This window comes from Schistocerca gregaria, chromosome 1 (genome assembly GCF_023897955.1).
Source record: "Schistocerca gregaria isolate iqSchGreg1 chromosome 1, iqSchGreg1.2, whole genome shotgun sequence".
In the NCBI taxonomy this organism is placed as follows: domain Eukaryota; kingdom Metazoa; phylum Arthropoda; class Insecta; order Orthoptera; family Acrididae; genus Schistocerca; species Schistocerca gregaria.
In genome coordinates this window covers 340,284,296-340,291,200 of record NC_064920.1, presented here as the reverse complement: position 1 = coordinate 340,291,200, position 6,905 = coordinate 340,284,296, and the positions used below count along the sequence as shown (strand labels likewise).

General features: G+C 42.3%; 1 pseudogene; it reads right to left on the bottom strand.

The window, feature by feature from the left end:
* Positions 1-2,322: 2,322 nt before the first annotated feature.
* LOC126291532 (5S ribosomal RNA) lies at positions 2,323-2,440 on the bottom strand (annotated as a pseudogene).
* Positions 2,441-6,905: the final 4,465 nt, after the last annotated feature.

Below are 6,905 nucleotides of genomic sequence, written 5' to 3'. Positions count from 1 at the left end.
CTGTCATCCGCGAGAGTGACCATGTCACGAATTTTCGCGCGAGTAACGGAGGGTTAAGCGAGTCGAAATCAGAGAGATGTGATGGAAATCTAGACTCTTCTTTCACTTCCATCTCCTCCTTGAACACTACGAGACTAGCTCAGGTACACTGCTCTCCTGATACCATCTGTGGGGAAATACCATCATCGCATCCGTAATTCCTTTCATTTTGTACAACTTCTACAAGAACTTCGCTTCAAAGACGGCGACGAGTTGTTGAGTCTAGACGAAGTGCCCTTCCTAGCTGCGATACTACTAAAGGAGTCTGTGGAACTGATAGGCAAGAAATTCGTGAGCAAGATTTTTGCAGACTGAGCACACCTCACCTTACTTCCCGTTCGATGTAAATTATTACGAATATACGAACGGCGTCACCATGAGGTGTCCTCTATCGCCGTTTATAGCGAAATTTTCGTGGAATATTTCGAGGTCCTGCAGTAACTCCAAGTAAAAGTAACCTATTTTACTACTACATGGATAACACACTCGTCATTTTGATACATGAACGGAAGAGTTTAAATGAATTTTTCCATCATCATCTCAACTCACTGCACCGCAATATACACGTGACCCCGTAGGTAGAAAAGGAGGACATCGTACAGCTTCTTGGAGCGCAGGTGAAAAGGAGACCAGATGGCAAGCCAGTAAACAACAATTAGAGGAAACCTACGCACACTGATCTGTATCCCAACTCCTCCAATAGCCAGCAGAACTCCCAGCGTGAAGACGTTTTACGCACATTTCTTCACACCGCGCCATCCATCAACTACCATGACGGTCGCCTAACTCAGCTGAAGTACCTGGAGACAACATTCCGAAGTGTGGCTACAGTTGCAAGCAGAGAAAGCGTACATTCAGACAGGTTGAAGTTAGGAGACAGCAGGACGAAAAAGAGAAGAACAAATCACTAGCGCGCTTCCCATTGAGACTCAGGATAACGATGGGGATTAATTTAAGGAAAACACATGGAAGGGTGGCCCAACTTGATGCATCATTTATCATTCCCAAACAAATATTTGTATTTGATAACAATTCCATCACAAGCCAACTAACAGTTACCAAAATTCTTGCAAATACATACAAATAGTTAAGTTCTTAAATTAAAATCGTAGTGGTAAGGACAGTTTAATTATAAATAAAACTACAAATGGTACCCGAAGAGCACATCAAATGTGCAATACAATGGCATTCCGATTTCAAACATATAATTGATTAAATAAACTTCTCCCCCGCGACTAGCATCGCAACTGTGAGCTAATACCTCAACAGGACTTGAATTTAAGTTTAATCAACGTTAAATAAAAGACATTAAAATGCATACCACTGGTTATTCTGTTCTCATATACGACCATGCTGGACAAACGCTACCCATGTGTAAAAATCGAAGCATTTCATTGGCCACAAGCATGTTACAATAAATCAAGTTGAGTGCTTAAATAACCTACCGGGGGTCCTAAAATACTGAAAAACTCAGTGCTCAGTTGGCACAAAGGCTTTCATCACAAGCCCACAGGAACATTACAGTAACAGAAACACTGAGTAAACTACTTCATAATCTGACAATACGCCCGCTGCGTCACGATAGCAAAAGAATGACAATAAACTACTCAGATTGAGGCTATAACGAGAGATCCGCGAAAGTGCGTGTGACCCGCCAACGCCTACGGCTCGTGAAATGACGGGAAAGCCGCCAAAGCACAAGGGAAACGAGTCCTTGCTCCTTAATAGCAGAGCAGCAACGCGTCAACCGCTGCCGATACAAAGCTGTCACCATATATCAAACAACAAACAGCAAACACGTTTGGTAGAAATTAACATACACAGCGATACTTAAATGGCCAACTAAAGATTATTTTCAGGGAAACCAGCTATTAAAACTTTAGTATACGGACGCCCCACTCACAAACATTACAAGTTAACCTTTCTAGCAATTACGAGAAACAATGTAGAAAATCATTTTTAAAAAATAATTACACAATAACTCAAGCAAGGTTAAATAAGTCAAGATATACCTGTACGGGGCCTCTTAGGGACGAATAGACACCGTAATTTGGATACGCACCGATGGCAGATAAAATTAAAACTAAACTAAACTCCGTCCGGACGATAATAACCGGTCTCCGTGTCATCCTCAATCCACAGGGGTCACTGGACGCCGATGTGGAGGGGAACGTAATCAGCATACCGCTCTCCTGGCTGTATGTCAGTTTACGAGGCCGGAGAGGCTCCTTCTCGATCAAGTAGCTCCTCAGTTTTCCTCACAAGGGCTGAGTGCACCCCGCTTGCCAACAGCGCTCGCCCGGGCAGATGGTCACCTATCCAAGTGCTAGCCCAGTCCCACAGCGCTTAACTTCGATGATCTGACGGGAACCGGTGTTACCATTGCGGCAAGGCCGTTGGCACAAATGGCAAATGGCGGAATAAAACATCCACTTATAACCCGAAGGGCTCCTCAACAAAGAGTAAGAGAGTGAGCAAGTACAAAGAAGCACACACACATGGCCTACAGGTGTGTGCCTTTAGGCTGAGCTCACACAACTTAAGTTACAGGCCAAATCCAACATCTCGCCACAGGAAGGGAGATAATGTCTACAAAAGCATAAATTACTATCACTAGTATCAAATACTCAGCGATAACAATGATTTCAAGTACCAGATTAAACATTGCAAAATACTAGCTTGGAGCTTACAGAAACCTGCAGAGTGACACACATAGCCCCAGAAAGCTTCAATGAAAGGGCGTAAAGGAACTGAATTCCTGGCCAGCTCATGGCAGCTCTTTAAGTACAGCACTTACTGAATAGTCTTCATAAGTAATTTCAGATAAATGACAAGAAGACCAGTAGGTTCAGGACTCGAGGTAAGTGTCCGACAAAATTGCCCTCTTGCTCGTAGTTGCTAACAAGTTGTCCAGAACATCTCGGCGAATTTAGCACACCACAATTGACTGATGCGCTTCGTAAGGAGGTTTCACCTGGCGAAAGCAGCTCCTTGCCGCTAAACTCTTCGGTAACAATAGTCAATGCTGGAGGAAAACGAGGGCCCCCATAGCCCGATGGTCAATAGTTCAACAGGCTCCAATCGCCAGGACGTCGAGTACTAAGGCATACCCGTTCAGCTCCGTGTCCCACATACCACTCACTATCATACAGTCTCAGAGGGAACACATAACGAAGCAATGATGATAAGACGAGGCCCAGAGTCGATGGAACGCTAGTAGGATCGCGCGCGCGTCCTCACAGAAGCCACCACGGCTCACCGTTTGTGGGCAATACCTCCAGAAAAGTCAGCAGAATCTGAGGGCGACACAATTACAAGTACGTATCCCACCTATTTGCTAAGACCTTCAATAAAGGAAGATTGAAGCCTTCGCAAATCACGGATCCACAAATCCCCTGCACACGTTGAGGAATCGTACGCGCAGTAGGTGACATTGAGAAACACGCTACACTGAATTACGTCGGACCACCAAGTCACCCATGGCCAAACATAGTGCAATAACTGGGCACACTATGGACTACAAGAAATAGAAAAAAATTTAGCTATATTTCTCTTTCTGGGATTAGGCTATTGAAGAACGAGATGTATTAATAAAGATAGTACCATGCAGTTGAGTCATGCAGGGAAACCCGCGTGAGCCGAGAAAAAGCGAAGTGTTTCTGCACAGTGAGAGCCATACTGGCGGACGATAGGGCGAAGAGTGGAGACCGCAGTTCGCAGCCAACCACAGCCAGCCTCCACCACAGCAGCCGTGCTGACAGCAGTAGGAGCGGAGAGACGGAGGGTGGAACAGTCAACGTACATAGGCTGCCGAATCAAGCTCAGCAGTAGCCATCAGGAAACACCTGAAGTTTGTGACAAGTCTGCTTGCCTAAATATTGTGGAGAGCTTGCGGCTGCAGTCGTGGACTGTGCGGCTTGTCCCGGCGGAGGTTCGAGTCCTCTCTCGGGCATGGGTGTGTGTTTGTCCGTAGGATAATTTAGGTTAAGTAGTGTGTAAGCTTATGGACTGATGACCTTAGCAGTTAAGTCCCATAAGATTTCACACACATTTGAACATTTTTTTGAGAGCTTGTGATGTGACCTGTACAAATACATCAAAATTCTGCAAGTTAGTAGTACATCAGGATATCATCAAACCGCAGATCACATTCTTACAGTTTTTCCATGGATCCATAGTCAAGACATCCTCAAGGACGTAGAACTTGGTATAAAAGAAGAATACGCAATAAATATTTACAGAAAAGACATATGTTGATGTTGTTTCCATAGGTCCCAAGTGAAGTGATCTTCACGGATGTGAAATAACTCAGGAATCTAAAGCATATTTTTGTTTGGAAGGTAGTAATAGGTATGTCCTTAACATGTAAATTGGCATACACTGGGTTGCGTAAGATAATTCTTGGGCTGCAGAGAAAGCTGTTTGCAACACTTGTTTCCATCGATCATATTACTACACTGGAGACGTGCAGAGGGCAGATTTGTGTGTAATACGTTATTTGGTATAAGTAACAATATGCACATTAACTAGTTCTACTAATAACTTTCTCAACAGAGTAGCAGGAGTTGGCCATTAACAAATCCGTTATGTACTTTTAAACTGGCCTTTATTAGCAGCTAAACTTTTTACGCCAGCTACCAGTTGTTGAAAATGTTGTTCCTAAGTAATGGGCACTTTTATGGACAAAAGCAAGTCGTTTTTATTCTTTACGCATTTGTTTATTGTTTCACTATTGATTATGGAAGCGAGCTGTTGGTTTGAAAAAGAGACGTACTAATTACAAGTTTCACTAAGGAATAGATATACTGGGAAGTAGTAGTTAATATCCTCAGTTCCCTGGCAGGCTTCTGCAAAACGTTCTTGCGTTTTATAACGTGCAGTAATCTGTGGTAAGTACCGTGCTATGCGATGCTATAAAAATTGCTCTAATCACAGTCATTACACAACGCACTACTAACTAAGTTGTCAAACTGAAGTGTTTCTTAGAAAACACCGTTATAAACTTTAATTTCACCATAATACTTATTTTCCGTCAGGGTCACGGTTACTGCTTAGTTTTCTTTTAAGGTACAGACATAGCACAGCCCCAGGTAAACTAACCAGTGTACGTTTCTTCTACATTGTAATGCATGTCGCCTTTGGATTTTCAATGAAAGTAACTCGTAGCAGAAATATAACCATTTCTCAACAGCAACCGAGGAGGTGTTTCACATATTTCCTAATGCCATATATTAAAAAACAACTGACTGGTAACGCCTTTTGTCAGGTGGTTTAAATTTGTAATCTTCAACGAGTAAACCTTTTCTTTAAGCATACCCCAGAAAAATAAATCTAGGGGGCAAGGCCTGGGACCACTCGACATGACCTCTTCTGTCAATCCAGTGAGGAGAATAGTCGTTCAACCAATATTTAAAAGCTGCACCAAAACGGGCAAAGGCCGCACCTTGCTTGAACCAGTCTGGAAGTCCCTCACCCGAACGATCAGTCTGAGAAGTCAATTTGTCTCTCAGAATGTTCAGATAAGTCTCGCCAGTTACACGTTCATCAAAGAAGAAAAGTCCTAGCACATGATCTTTCCACCAACCACACCAAACCATCACCTTTATGCCGTCCTGCCCAATGTGGACTGTCTTAAGACCAGTATCGCAGATTATGTCTGTTCACTTCACCACTGACATAAAACACAGCTTCATCGCTGAACAACACACATTCTTTAGTAAAACTGATACTTTCATCCAATTTGTCTGTAGCCCATTCACATATCTCCATGCGTCTATGAGGGTCATCTTCATTTAAGTGACGCAATATCTGTAACTTGTACTTCTGAAGTCTCTCCTCTGCCATCGTTTTGTGGACAGCTGACCTCGGAACACCCAACTCCGTGGATGTCCGACGAAGCGATTTCTTTGGGGTAGCATGAACCATGGTCAAGACAGCCTCTTTCGTTTCGTATGAAGTCTTTGGTCAACACACTGCCTGTTCCTTTCAACTTGGTGATTAATTTCCCTAAAGTAAGTAAAACAAATAGGTTGACGATGATGGTGTCAAAGATTAAATTCTTCCACAATTTTGCGACACGACCATGCAACACGTCCACTTAAGAGTATCAACTCCATTCGTTCTTCTTTAGACAGAGCCATCGTCCAATCTGGAAAAAATTATTAGACTTATTCGAATTTAGTTTCTTATTATATATTTATTTATTAATATTTATAGAATACAAAATATTTATTACAATTTATTAGAATTCCCTTCGTAAGCACTAACTCTGTAAGCACTGTACTAACTTCCAGTACGACAGCTTCACAGACCTATTCAATAAGACTATCGTATGTTTGGTATGTCAAGTTAATGTCACCAGAGTAGCCTAGTAAAAAAGATTTCTGCTCTTATGATTCATGAAATGTCGGAAACACTTAAGAAATGCGCTTATTAACAGTGCGAAGAAAACCGTTTTTCTAAGGAAAAAGAGGAGACACACATGTTTGTTTGCAGAAATAGAATGTTAGTCGAAGAATGAGCTTAAGCGATCGTCGAGTGGTATTCGCTGAAAACTCCAGAAAATGTAAAGAACTTTCAAGAAATGAGGGGAAACACTGCCAAAACTACTAGGAATTTCAAGAAAAAATATGACAAGAAATACTTAACTCAAATAGAAGAGGACATCCGAAAGAACATCACGCGAAATTCGTATTAAGCATTGAAGAATAACTACTTACGTGCACATGATCCCGCAAATCTCAGCTCTAACAACAGAAAAAACTATGTGAAATAGTCAGATCTCGGTCATAAACGTTGAAGAGCTCCTAAACTGTGAAGCACCATTTGAGATATTGAACTACAGGGTGTTCGGAAATTACCGTTAA